The sequence below is a fragment of the Salminus brasiliensis genome, chromosome 3 (assembly GCF_030463535.1).
Source record: "Salminus brasiliensis chromosome 3, fSalBra1.hap2, whole genome shotgun sequence".
Classification (NCBI taxonomy): domain Eukaryota; kingdom Metazoa; phylum Chordata; class Actinopteri; order Characiformes; family Bryconidae; genus Salminus; species Salminus brasiliensis.
The window spans coordinates 9,675,189-9,690,354 of NC_132880.1; the positions used below are offsets into that span (position 1 = coordinate 9,675,189).

Sequence of the window (15,166 nt, forward strand, 5' to 3'; positions counted from 1 at the left end):
GATGGTGGGATATAATGTAGGGATGCACCAATATGGAAATGATGCTGGTATCTAATGTTTTTATGTGCATAAAGCTTTTTATGTGGTTAAACAGGTTGAATTAGAATGTGCTTTTGGTTGTTGTGACAGCAGCCATTTCATCTTTTTTTTTCACTGTTTGACTGTTCTCTGACAGATATTTCCCAAGGTTTACACTGAAGACAGTTTCTGAGTTGTGCAGCTACATAGCAGACTTCACTCATATTATTTCACTCTTCCTCTCCTTTCTTAGGGAGTTTAATATAGCACTATTTCGAAGCATGTAAACAACCCACAGTGTGAGCTAACAGGGCCAAAATATAGCATGGTTAGGTTATTTTTAAAACAGTTTTACAAATAACACTTCCCAAGTAAATGAGATGTCTTGTCATATGTGGAGGCATATGACAAGACTATGTTCTAATATATAGGGATTTATCCACAGATTAATAATAAAGTCAGCCATGTCATCAAAAATAAAAAAAATACCATGTTTCCATTAATCATATTTGTTTGATATTTAGGTTGGAAAGCCCATCTGCTTCAAACAACATAAAAGATTATTAAATTACCTTTTTTGGCAAAATTCCTTTAATGTTATTGTATTCTAATGCATACGTCATGCCCACACTCTTTTACTTACTAAACTTCCTTAATTAGAGAGTGTTACTGTGCAGTGGGCTGCATAATCCTGTCGCTCTCCAAACTATCAGCAGCCAGTGTAGATCATCCAGCAGGGACGAATGCATGAAAGACCTTGCATAGTGTTGTTTGAGAGAGAGACTGAGTGAAGGGCTGTACAGCACAAAAGATCAGCACAAAAGTGAGCGGAATCAAATACAGATTAAATCCCTGACCTTTTCTCATAAGCACATGACTGACCCTTTTAGTACTCTGCAATAAGAGGTGCATGTATTATTAGAAATAAAGTGAGCTGTTGTTGATGATGTGCTTTCAGTTTCTTATGACTAAGCATTTGCCTAGCTGAGTGTTATTGAACAGTGTGCCAGCAGTTGTTCATAACTTATTTCAATGGGCAGCTCTGCACATGTCTGGAAATCATTACGCTTTTTATGGATGAGAAACCCACTGACCTTCTGTGATTTTTAGAGTAATGTTGGTAATTCAACTGTAGGGGGTGCTAGAAACACACAGTGACTCAGCGATGCTGATTGAGACTCCTCATTAAATGCAGGAAACACTAAGCATGGCGCTATGGAGTCAGAGCTCTGGTGTTAAGAGTATGTGTGGATGGAGCAGGTACTCTTGGTGAAAGCTTGGTCAAACTTGTGTCAGCAATGTAAAGTTTGAATTTGATTTTTTTCCTCTTGTCCATATGTGCCGAGATGGTTGCAGAAACATTTCCAAAATGCAAGAGACTAAATTGATCTGTCTTTGCATTACAGAGAAATGCACAAAAATGTATTTATGTAGGGCTGTAAAAGTGCTGTAAAATGATTAGAATTCAGACATTCTAGTGTGTATATCACATTATAGTGTAATTATACTTATTATACTATATTAGTAATTATAGTAAATTACTGCTTTAATAGAGTTAGTAAAATTCATAATTACCTGCGGGTTTCAAATATCTGTTCAACCAAAAGAAGGTACTTGGAGTCAAATCTCATATTAGTAAACTTTAAGCAAAAAGGGTTCTGTGTAGAAAAAGTGACAGTGATTTGACTCATAGTGATAGTGGAACTATCTATATTAAATCATTTACACAAAACATTTAACAAGGCAGAGAATCAGTTCAGCTTTTATGTGGCCTCGAAGAACCAATTGTTTAATAAGGTACATGCATTAATGCTGAACAATTAATAAAGAACATTTTTATGTTCTCCTATAGAAATTCTAAAAGTTACAAATGTTTATTTAATTACTGATGCATAATTACATGAAGACATAATGAACAATATATATATTTTTATTGAATTAAGTTTACATTTGATTTACATTCTACATCAACAGGCTTAAGGCTGCTCTTTTATGAATGTATTGATCTCAAATAAGGACAAAAATACTGCAAAAACATCCAAAGTAAGACAGAACATCCAGTTTAAAAAATAAAAACTCAAAAAAACATCTACTTACAAACACAAGCATGAGCTACGAGTGTGAAGTAATAAAACAAAGACATTTGATACACCATGGGGGGCACAGAATGATAAAGATAAAGAGAAAAACACTCAAGAGAAAGAATAATTAAGCCAAAACACTGCTGAAGTTTTATCTTGCCCAAACAGTGAGGGGAGAACCAATATACACACAGTTATATGCAAATGTTTGGTTAACACAACCTCTCCTTTAACTTTTTTTTTATAATATTCTGTTGCAAATGTTAAAGTAGTTTCTTTATATTTCTATTTATATTTGATGGACGTAGAATACTTTATAGTATGTGCAAAACATTTAAATGTTCTCATTTGGCCTTAATTGAGTTGTTAGGCAGGTCAAGAGGTGAATAATTGTCATTAGGAAAATGACAGTTTTAGAGCATAATCAGGACTTTTCAGTCCTTACATTACCACTAAACAACCAATGTGGACTCCAAAGCATACAATCTGAAAATTAAGCCAACTGATACCAATAAAGCAGGAGAAGCCTATAAAAAGATATCAGTATACAGGCACTGGAAGACCAAAACAACTTTCAGATAAAACTGCTTGTGTGCTGGCAAGAAATGATCTGCATAAAATAATCAAAAGAAAACATATCTGTGATCTCTTCAGTATTCAGAAACAATTGCTGTGGACCTTTAAAGTAAAACCTGAACGTTTTGGCCACAATGAGCAAACGCATGTTTGGGGAACTCGATTTGATGAAAATAACTCCCAGATCTATGCTTTGGGGTTGTGTGGCAGCCAGTGGACAGGAAACATTGAATAAGTAGACAAAGAAAAAGAAATGTGTGAAGATGGTCAAATAACTGAAGCGGATGCTGGCTTCTACAACTGGATACACTTCTAAATCCACCATGAAGAACCTCCTGAGACCCGGACTTTTGCTTGGTGTGCATTTTTAATCTCTCCTTTTTGGGATTAGCAGGACCTAACAAGTATAAAAACTGAACTTGGTCTTTGTACAGGAAGTCATTTTTGGGAAAAACAACAACAACAATGTCCTCATATGGGGTCCAAAGGGTCAAAGTATCATGGTGCAGAGAAGCAGAAATGTAATGTCCCCATATGAGGACGCAGGGTCTCAAAAGATTAAGAAACACAAGCTGAAGCTTTTGGAATAGCCTTAGAGACCCCCTGACTTAAACATCATGAGGAATCTGTGGGGTGATCTCAAATGTGCTATGCTTGCAGAAGAGCTCAAACATTGGTCAGAACTGAAATTGTTCTGGAAGGAAGACTGGGTAAAAAAATCATTAAACAAGAACCGAACGACTCCTACATGGCTGCAGAAAGTGTACTCAAGCTACCGAATGGGTTATACTAAGGACTAGTACATCACTCATCCATAACATTCACCACTGACAGGTGAAGTGAAAAACATTGCTTATCTTCATCTACAGTGGCATCTGGCAAGGGGTGGGAGTTAAAGGTGGTGTGTTGGAAGAAGAAAAATGGGCAAGCATAAGAATCTGAGCCTTTTTGACAAGGCTGAATTGTTGTGGCTGGACGACTACATCAGAGTTTCGCGAAAAAACACCAGGCTATGTGGGAGGTTTTCTGGTGTGCAGTGGTCAGTATCTACTAAAAGTGCCAAAAGCAAGGACAACCTATAAACTGGTGATAGGGACATAGGCACCTAAGGCTGATGTGTTCCATGAAGACCCCCACCTCACAACCTACAAGACTTAAAAGATCTGCTGCTAATATCTTGGTGCCTGATACAACAGGAGTCTTGTGGAGTCCATGCCTCAAATTGTCAGAAGGGGGCTTACTCAGTATTAGGCACTAATGTTATGGCTGATTGGTGTTCAGTTCTTAAAAAGTCAGACTTAATGAATCAGATATAAATATAGTTGTGCATTTTTCTTCTAAACTAAATATATCATTTGGCCAGGGGTTCCTAAACTTTTGCAAACATCTAAAGTCGTTCCACACTTCCACATGTTCCTGTAACATTTGCCAGGTCAGTGATGGATCTAGTCGTACTGTGAACCAGATGGCTGCTCGGTGGTCTTGATGACTAAAATTAGGTCTGTAGGAGATCCAGCCAACTTAGTCTGTTTCAAATTAAATGTAGATTTATTCTTTATATTTACTTCTAGATCTCAGTTGCATTCCAAATGTTCTTGCGGCTCACTTAGTTTTTATGGCATTTGGAACATTACTCATTATTATGATCTTGTAGATTTAAAGAGGCATTCAAAGATTACATGAACGAACCACTAAAGGGAGTCTGTCCAAAGTCTGTTGTAGTGACTTTAGAACAGGACATGATTTTCAAGCTGTGTGTGAATCAAATGCTTCCAGATTAACCTAACACAGCATGGAGTTCCTAAATGCCTTAAGTCAGTTAGGTGAACTTGCTTGTCTGGTGAGGAGCTTGTACATATTGTTACCCTGTTTCATCAAGGCCTCTTTAGTAAAGGCAGTCAAACTCAGAGCCATTTAAACACTGTAATGGTTTATTGCCTGGTTAATTTCCTTTTTTCTATGATGGAATACCTCTTTTGTGGTTCTTTAAATAATCTTTCAAAAATGTTTATATACACTGCTCAAAAAAAATAAAGGGAACACTCAAATAACACATAGATCTGAATAAATGAAATATTCTCCTTGAATACTTTATTCTGTACAAATTTGATTGTGCTGACAACAAAATCACACAAAAATCATCAATGGAAATCAAATGTATTAACCAATGGAGGCCTGGATTTGGAGTCACACACAAAATTAAAGTGGAAAAACACACTACAGGCTGATCCAACTTTGATGTAATGTCCTTAAAACAAGTCAAAATGAGGCTCAGTATTGTGTGTGGCCTCCATGTGCCTGTATGACCTCCCTACAACGCCTGGGCATGCTCCTGATGAGGATCTCCTCCCAGACCTGGACTAAAGCATCCGCCAACTCCTGGACAGTCTGTGGTGCAACGTGATGTTGGTGGATGGAGCGAGACATGATGTCCCAGATGTGCTCAATCGGATTTAGGTCTGGGGAACGGGCGGGCCAGTCCATAGCTTCAATGCCTAATGGCAGTCAGGCTACCTCTGGCGAGCACATGGAGGGCTGTGCAGCCCTCCAAAGAAATGCCACCCCACACCATTACTGACCCACTGCCAAACCGGCCATGCTGAAGGATGTTGCAGGCAGCAGATCGCTCTCCACGGCGTCTCCAGACTCTGTCACGTCTGTCACATGTGCTCAGTGTGAACCTGCTTTCATCTGTGAAGAGCACAGGGCGCCAGTGGCGAATTTGCCAAGCCTGGTGTTCTCTGGCAAATGCCAAGTGTCCTGCACGGTGTCGGGCTGTGAGCACAACCCCCATCTGTGGACGTCGGGCCCTGATACCATCCTCATGGAGTTGGTCTCTAACCGTTTGTGCAGACACATGCACATTTGTGGCCTGCTGGAGGTCATTTTGCAGGGCTCTGGCAGTGCTCCTCCTGTTCCTCCTTGCACAAAGGCGGAGGTAGCGGTCCTGCTGCTGGGTTGTTGCCCTCCTACGGCCTCCTCCACGTCTCCTGGTGTACTGACAGACACAGCAAACCTTCTTGCCACAGCTCGCATTGATGTGCCATCCTGGATGAGCTGCACTACCTGAGTCACTTGTGTGCGTTGTAGAGTCCGTCTCATGCTACCACGAGTGTGAAAGCACCACCAACATTTAAAAGCAATCAAAACACCAGCCTTAAAGCATAGGTACTGAGAAGTGGTCTGTGGTCCCCACATGCAGAACCACTCCTTTATTGAGTGTGTCTTGCTAATTGCCAATTTCCACCTGTTGTCTATTCCATTTGCACAACAGCATGTGAAATTGATTGTCAATCAGTATTGATTTACTTGGAGTTATACTGTGTTGTTTAAGTGTTCCCTTTATTTTTTTGAGCAGTGTATATACTACTTATATACATACATAATATATATATATATATATATATATATTTATAATGATAGTCTGAAATGAATTGCTAGCATATAACTACTGTTTTCCCCAACATATGAGCTCCAAATGTTTCTTTTTTTGTTAATTGTGGTGTTAATCTGACATCTGAAATGTTAAAATGCCGTTTTAGTTTGTTTAATTTAAAGCATAGAAAAAGTATAGTAATAATGACATGTGTATAAGTGTAGTCATCCTACTAAGTCAGAACTTAACAACCTTGTTTTTGGAAACTCCACCCACTTTCCCGAACTTGACTTTTGTTCCTAGTTTGGTTCCAGTTCCTTTTGGACCTTTTGGACCCTATTGGGACACCTGCTTATTCATGCTTCCTTCTTGAACTTTAAATGTTTTTACATCATGAAAGGCTTTATACTAGATTTTGGAGCATTGCTATAAGGGTTAATTAATTGCAGATAGGCAAAAACATCAGTGAGGTCAGGATGTTGGATGATCACCAGCCACCTTATCACCAACTCCTTAACTCCTCCAAAAAGCATTGGATGGAGCCCCACCATCATTCCAGAGAACACAGTTTGCAGAAAAGACAGTACTTCTGTACAGGGACTAGACAAGCTGTATGAGTGCATTTGCACATCTGTGTCAGCATAATAGTTAAAGCAGCATTAATAGTTAAATAGCTGTTAAATAGCTGAATGCATTCATTTGATGGGGTGTCCACTAATATTTAGACTTATAGTATTAAGTTTACATACACTCATTATTGACATGAATGTTATAGCAATATTATGCTGATCTTTAAAATAATTTGGTGTACATAGAGGGTAAAAATATATACCCATATATTTAGTGACAGTTGACAGACTGACAGTTTCTAAAATTTCTATAGCTTGCCAAGGCCTCTTAACTCCTAACCTGTTAGTGGTCATGATTGACTACAGCAGTCAGATTTCCTGTGCATAAATAACAAGGGGTTGTGACAGCACTCAGTGGATTTACCAATCACAGTGCAATGGTAAAGTTTAATGATCTTTGTGCAGATCTAAGATCATAGCTTCACACTAGTCAGGAATCGCTTTTGGAGCCATTTCTAACAACAGCAGATTCCAGGATCATTGGTTCAACCATAAGTTGCAAACGAAAATTCAAGTTATTGACAAGTGTAGTCATTTGTTAAGGTCTGGAAGAAGACCCAAACTGTCACCGTCAGCTTAGGGGAAATTGGTTCAGATGGCCAGGAACAATCCAAGAACCACAAGGCACAAGCCTGCCATGAACTGGAAGCTGCTAGAACACCAGTGCTATTGTCTATAGTCTACAGTCATCACCCTGGACTGAAGAAGCCCCTGCTCTAGAACTGACACCTTCAAACTTGACTAAAGTTTACAGTTGACCATGTGGAAAAAGAAAAAAACCTATGGAGGACCATTTTATGGTCTGATAAGACAGTGATTCAGAATCAGAAGACGGCAAGACGGTTGAAAGTTGGACACATTTGGGTGTTCCAACAGGACATTGACCACAAACACACATCAAAGGTGGTGGTCTTAAAAGACGAGTCTATGCCAGGAAATCAATAAATTTAGGTGAACACTCCAAGAAGATTAAAACATCAGACCACAACTGTTGTTCTGGCCCTGCTGTAAGTTGTTTTACCTGAAAGAGAACTTTCAACACTAGCTAAAGCATCTTTGTGTGTGCAATGTTTGTTTGACAGCAACAGTGTGGAAGTGCCAGGGAGGATTACTGTGGTGTATATGAGATCATGACTGCGTTGGCTTGCCATCTGCTCCACATTGGGCCCCATAAGACATGCTGCCACAGAGGAACACGTCTGTCTTCCCGACGTTTATTAGACTTGACAAATGCTGCTCTTCCAGCACACCATTATGGTATTTGTTTTGTCAAGGTCTTAGCCCGCATCAAAGATAGCCACAGCCTGACCGACTCATGTGGTTTGGAGCACATTGTGTGTCCCTCACAATTCAGAGCAAAACAGCTGAAAACCATATTTTAAAAGATGTGGCAAGATGTGGCAAAAAGCATCACTCATAAGGCAGTGATGTATGATGAATAACAATAGAGCACTTTCACTTTAAAGAACTGTTTATCTACAAGTGGCATAAAGTCTAGAAATATTTGCCTTGTGCTTTTAGATGAAAATTGGAAATAGATTTAATAGTGTTAGACCGTATTCAATTTACATTGTTTACATTACATACTGTCATAAATTACTGGGGGCTGAGGAGAAGATACTTGCAGATGCTCCTAATTTTACGTCACTTCCATGTCAAAAACTGTAAAACCAAATCCAAAGTTCAGTTTGCTTACAGGGTCACCCACCAAGTGAACACTACGCACAATTTAAAATCAGTTATTCAATAAATGTTAAACCGCCAGTCTGGCAATAACTGCAAATGTTGAACTGCTGCAAATCAGGAGAGAGAAGCTAGTTAGCATCAGCCTTGCTTGCAGGATAACATTGTGCTGACCGCAGAACACAGAACTCAAGTCTGGCTGACCGAAACGCTGCTGAGAGACGTTTAGACTGTAAGGACTCGGCTACAGATCCATTAATTACACACAGCACAACTGCTGCGCTACATACACAGTATTAATGCTTACAAAACTTGTGTGTCTGAGAGGCCGAAATCGAGTGACGGGTGTTGAAGAGACAGGAGGTTGTAGTGAGACAGGTTATGCCGTGTTTGGAGCTGGTTAGCTATCTAGGCTTATATAAGTTAGCTTGCAGGCAAAACAGCACAGACCGTGTCCCAGCTAACTGAGGCGCAAATGGCACACGTTTCAAGGATAATGCCTCATACCTGAGAGCACAAAGTCAAATGAATGGTCTTAGGAGTGACGTAAAAGCCGATATTGAACACGTTCTGGCCGTCCCTGATCTGTGACCATATGTCATGGAAACCGTGAATTTTCAGACACATTTAGTAGACTGGTTCATCCAGGTTTGTTTGTTCACTTTTATTTGGAATGACTTAAGCGGTACGTTAAACTTGTAGCTACTACGGTTTCCCACCTTTTTTTAATCTCTCTTAAATCCATTAGTGAATGAGCTTATGTGAACATTTACTAAATAAACACAGAACAGAAATTTGACTGTTCTTGGAGAGATTGTAATAATTTTTAAATACTGCCTTATCCTTACACCACCCAACCCTATTAGAAAGTATGGATTACATTTAGAGATGCACCGATCCGATATTAGGATCGGATATCTGTCCCGATATTAACAAAATTAGCTGGATCGGGTATCAGATAATTAGGCCAATCCATGGAACCGATCCTTTAACTTTAATTTGTTGGTGTGAGACTGTACTAAATGTGCAAATAAATAATTGACAAATGGCAATTTAGTAGACATTTAGACATTTATATCTGTGTTTATATATTATATATATATTATATCCAGCAGTGGCAGGTCCAGCAGAGCAAGGTGCCGACCTCATCAAGCCAGCAGAGCATAATTCAATAAATGAATGTAAAAAATCATCTGACACATTCCACAATATATTTAGCATCGCCCAGCGCTACGGTTGACGTCAGTGTGGTTGAGAAAGGGCATATGGGATACACAGAAGAAGTCTTGTGTGGCGCCTGTGTGAGAGAGAAAAGTAGCTGTTTGTTTTTTTTTTTACCAGTGCTAATACTTCCCAGAATCATCTTATTAAGCCAGCTGGTGGTGACTCACAGAAAATCTGGTTCAGTGCCATTAGCTTGTGAACATGTTTAGCTCTGCTGCGAGTCCTTTTGTAAAAGCAGGCTGAGATCATGAATGTCTGACATGCTTTTTCTGTGATGGTAATGATTCTTTTAGTGGTGTCTCAAAAAAAAAAAAAAAAAAAACACACAAGGGCTCTGGCTTACATTACATTACATTACAACACTGATCAACAAGTACATCTTTCTGTTTGACTTTCCCTGACAGTAGACAAGAGAGTTAATGTGAAATTTAAAGTAGAATTACACAAACACTAGCATCCATCTTTCTGGTATAATGTGAGTACTACTTTGTAGCATTAGGTTCTCGGCTTTTTCTTTGTTAATTTTTCCTTACTGTATATCCTTTAGATGTATCTTTTTTTATAAACTTACTGTGTTGTTTTAACTGTGTGGCATCAACCAAAAGAGTCGTGGTTCCTTTTAAGTTTTCTTCCCTTTTCTCTAAAGGAGGGTTTTCTTGCCACTGCTCTGTAATGTAAAGCTAAATGGTGACAACACCCGTTGTTAAAAGCGCTATATACCAATCAGCCATAACGTAAAACCACTTGCCTAATATTGTGGGCCATTTTTGCCACTGGCCTAACCACTGCATACTGGGAACACCCCACATCACATCTGCCTGGTGTTTTGGAGAGGTTCTGACCCAGTCATCTAGAACACCACTGTTTGGCCCTTGAAGGTCTCTCAGATTCCTATGCTTGACCATTTCCACTTTTCCCCTGAATTTTCACTTCACACTGCCCAATATGCATATCCCACCTTTGTCAGGTGCCATTATAACCAGATAATCAGTTACTGGCTAATGGTCTCATGTTCCTAAGAACATAATGAGCCTTTGTTCATAGCACATATAGCATTACTTAATAATATAAATAAAAAATAATATAAATAATATATTATAAATAAATAAATGAAATAAATAAATAAAAGAAAACCAAAATTGTAACGAAAGTGTTTGTTCTTGAAGGCTCCCTTTTTTGGAGCTCCCAGGGGAGCTGATTATTCACTTAACCTCTGGCCTAATCCCAGCCTCATTAACAGCAAGTTCCAGTATAAAATGAAGGAGAGGCTCTTTTTGGTACATTTACCTTTTTTGATGTAGGGTGGAATGTCAGTGAGGGAATTTCACATTTGGTTTCAGATGAGTGTATAAAAAAACTTATTTTTCTTGGATATAAACACTCAAGCAGCGAAGAAGAGTGCCTTCTGAAGCGAAGAAGAGTGCCTTCTGAATAAGTCGAGGCAGTCAGCTTTCCCACTTGGCCAAATGTACCTAACCCGCAGAGCAAGCGGACCTGGGCCGAGAAAAAAGTGGTAGTGTGAGAACACCCTAATAAGTGGGGCATCACAAGTTTCACATGTAGGAAGGAAGGATGTTACAGTTAAGATGTTCTAAGAGATATTCAGAATAACAAGTAGAGCCCTGTGTTTTAAAAAACAAAGGTGTAGAACATCAAGGATATTCTAAAATATTATATACCAGAATGCCATGTTTTTGATCAAGTGATGATCAAATCTCAAGGCAGGAAACACAGAATTATGGTATACGGCGTATCACTTAATAAATACCTCATTGTTGCTTGTAGTGTCTTACAAAAAATACTGTGTTGTCAGCTTGCAAAAAGTATCTTTACGGTTGGAAAAATAAGATAGGAGTCCAAAAATACCCTTGAAATAATACACTGACCAGGCCAAGAGTGCACTTATAGGATATTTAATATGTGCAAGTTGCCTATTTAAATGCATTTACAGGAGATTACCCATTGCAGATAGTACTGAGCTATGGCTGTTTGGATTTGGTGTTGCTGATTAACAATGACACATAGCCCATCCAAACGGGATGCTGCATTTCCAAGAACGCTGTTGAAAGACCTAGGGGATCCTCAACACTCAACATGGTTGTTTTGTTTGAGCACAAAACGTAGACAAGACTCAGCTTGACAGTCTGAAACTGGACTGGTCTTAGCAGGGCTGTTAAGGGCATCATATCTGTTCAAACTTTTAAGCAGATTAGAACCTTTCGGGATCCAAATAAGTATGAGGTTTATGTCCATGTTGTGACAGAAAAGTTCTTAAGCTAATGTTCATTCTCCAGTGCCATTTTCTGACGCCAGCAAGATTACTGGCAAACTTAATCATCCTATTGATCAAGACCTCCTGCCACTACTGAAAAGATCAATAAGGCTTGGCTGTCGCGGGGTTGGTTTTGGCTCCTGCATATTGATACGTCATTGACACTTCAACAAGCAATATCAGTGGCTCAGTGGAGCAGCACTGAACTCTCTTATCAGCAGCGTGTAAAGTCTAATCTGTCTGTAATTATTACTAGGTGGGGTGCTTGGAGTCCTCCAGGGACGGCCGCATGTTTTGTTTGCTTTCCCTCAGCTCACCCTGAGGCCTTCAAGGGGAAGGTGGCCCAGGCCGCATGTCCTTTTCAGGTAACACCGTGTCTCTGGGGACATCTGGCTCAGGAAGCCATGTCAACCCAGGCCCTATCCCCAGTGCTGCGAGGGCCTGTTATCTGAAAATTGTACATGACCAGCTTTGAACCCCTGAGACCTTAAGGGATCGATCAGGGAGGGAATAAATGAGTGCAAAAGCTCACTTGTAGGTCCATTAACGCCAAGAGCTGCCGAACTGAGCACACGGCTCCCGTTATCGACCGCGGTCTCATACAGCTGGACTACCAGGGCAGTGTTTCAGTGGGCTTTTGAGGGCTGCGGAAATATTCAGTTACCTGGTCGAATTAGGAGGGTCAATTGCTTGACCTTTACAGTCCTTTTAGAGCGTGATCAATAGAAGAAAGGGTTCCGAGCCAAACTTCTCTGGGCTTGGATATAAGGCACAAGATTTTAAATAGACCTAACTTCAGGTAGTCATGGGGGCTACTCAATACACTAGAAGGACTACATTCTGTGGAAATCCTCTGAAGTTTTGATGGGAGGTGAAAATAAGGTAAGCAGAATCCTAAAATCTACAATTTATGAAGACAGTTTAACTTAAGTGAACATTATTTTTTTTTCTAACTTACATGATAGTGACTACAGTGACTCTGGTTGCAGCTACTGGTTAATTGGCTTGTTAATGTTGAATTTCTGGGGATGGTCAGCCCCGAATTAGAATAATGGTCTTAAGCAATGAGATGTCCAAGCTTGTGAGAAGGGCAGTAGGAGTGGACAACCTAGTGTCCGAGAACACATCTCCTAATCCACAAAGCGTGAAATTTAGCTACCACAGTTATGACAGCTTGGGAAACCGACTTGTTAACTGCTTTATTGAAGACCTGCTTCAAGTCAAGAATTTTAGCCCCATAAATAAGGTCATTTTGTATCATGTTGTGTTTTTAAAGATTTTTCTTGTTTTCTAACTTATTCAAATATCCCAGCTTAAATTTTCCAATAACCTTCTACTTCATTAAAGAAGAAATACAAGCGCTTGTTGTTTGGCATTGTAATCGCATGTTTCACGTTGTTTGTCGGTTAAAGTGCTTTGCGAAATACCCCAATAGATTAATCCTATGTGTGAGGACATCACCTCATCAAAAAGTTAAACTGGCATCAGCTTCTGGTCAGCAGCAGATTTGCCTCAGAGGCCCCTTCTATAAACAGCTGTTACATGCTGATCGCTTTATTGTCTTACGTGTTGGCTGTCTGAACCCAAGGCCACAATTACGGCCATGTCTGAAGCTAAATGTTTTGTTGTTAGTGATTTCATGAGTTTTAACGTTGTTACAATCACTCAGCCTCAGTTTTTAGAAGGTCTGTTTTGAGTTTGAGTATTGGTATATCTTTACCAATTTTTTGGTACTATTTTAATACCAAACTGGTATCTTCATACGGCAAGAATTAAATATCACTATTCTGGACATTTTCACTATACAGGATATATATTTTAGTCATGTCTGAAGCTCTCAGCCTCAGTTTTACAAGGTTTGTGTGAGTGTTGTTTTAGCTTATTTTTTTTTTGTGAGAAACCAAAAATACATATTCAATGTATTGGTATCTTGATATGGCGAGAATTAAATAACACTACTTGAGGACATTTTCACGCATATATATAGATAGATAAGGTCTATAGATTTCTAATATATATAGATATATTAGACACTATGTTTAATAAAGTTGGAATAGAAGAAGCCGTAATGCCACATTAACAAATACTAATCAGAATCCAAACACAGGGATTTTTATTCAACATTTCAGCCACTATCCTACACTCTTACAAATATAGGTGCTTCAGACAGTTCTGAGCAATGTCATAAAACCACTTTGGTTTGCATATACAACCATGTTTGTAATATAGATTTGTGAGTGTGACTTTAAAGTAGTAAATAACTTTTACATTAAGATTTTCTTTTTTTGCATCACTCAAAACACATTTTAGCAACTTTATTTTTAAAAATATACATTATTTATTTTAAAATTATACTCCATCTCTAGACAAATATGCAATTTTAGTTATGTGCTCAGAAAAGTGATTTGAACATGATTTACCACAGTAACAATAATATCATGATATAATACAGCCCTAATTTATTTGTTTTTTAATATAAAAAAGCAAGACAATTCAGTATATTGTTTCTTTAATTCCAGTTTCCCTTATATACCAATAGTAGTCAGTATAGTGCGATTGCATATGCTCATATTAGTCTTTTTATTTAATCAAATTAAATGACTTAAATAAAAACACAGCAAATAACCACATACATGATATTATTCTTCATGTTTATATGAAAGAACTGTTGCTCCTAACTGTTGCTCTTGCTATATGAAACGACTGTCTGAAAACAGTATACAGCAGACGTGCCCTAGAAGGCCTCGAACTGGGAACAAGTAAATGAGCATCGTTACTGCACTGCAGTCATGCACAAGGTGTTTTACCATATGCTGCAGCATGTCAGTGTCCACTTCGGGCCCTTCAGGATAATCCAAAGTAACATCAATATGGTTTAGCGCAGATTAACATCACATGAGGTCATGGAGCGCTTCATATTGGAAATCAATACCTTTCCGGGTAATGATGCGCCCGGTCGCTTGATCCAGCGACTTTGGCTTTTGGGGATTTTGACACTAATCCTATCACTTACCAAGATTTTGTCAGTTACCGATATTAATACTGATAATAAAACTCCCTTATCCACTTATAACAGCATACTGCCATATTAAAAAGTAGAGCGGGCTAGCTGGGGCGCGGCGAGTTGCACGTAGCTGGGGTTTCTCTATAGCAGAGCAGCACGGCAAAGATGGCTGGTGAGGAACGGCTATAATCTGTGGGAGCATCACCCCTGTCTGCTGCACTTCCAGGATTTGTCCAGAGTCAGATTAGAAGAACGCGTAGTCATAAATCTTCCTTCCAATTTGGCAGAGCGAGGGGCAGGTGG

At 39.1% G+C, this 15,166-nt stretch overlaps 1 protein-coding gene across 6 annotated transcripts in view; it reads left to right on the plus strand.

Annotated features, from left to right (window-relative positions):
* Nucleotides 1-15,166, plus strand: part of thrb (thyroid hormone receptor beta) — a 140,677-nt gene that overhangs the window by 110,755 nt on the left and 14,756 nt on the right. The window lies entirely within an intron of this gene.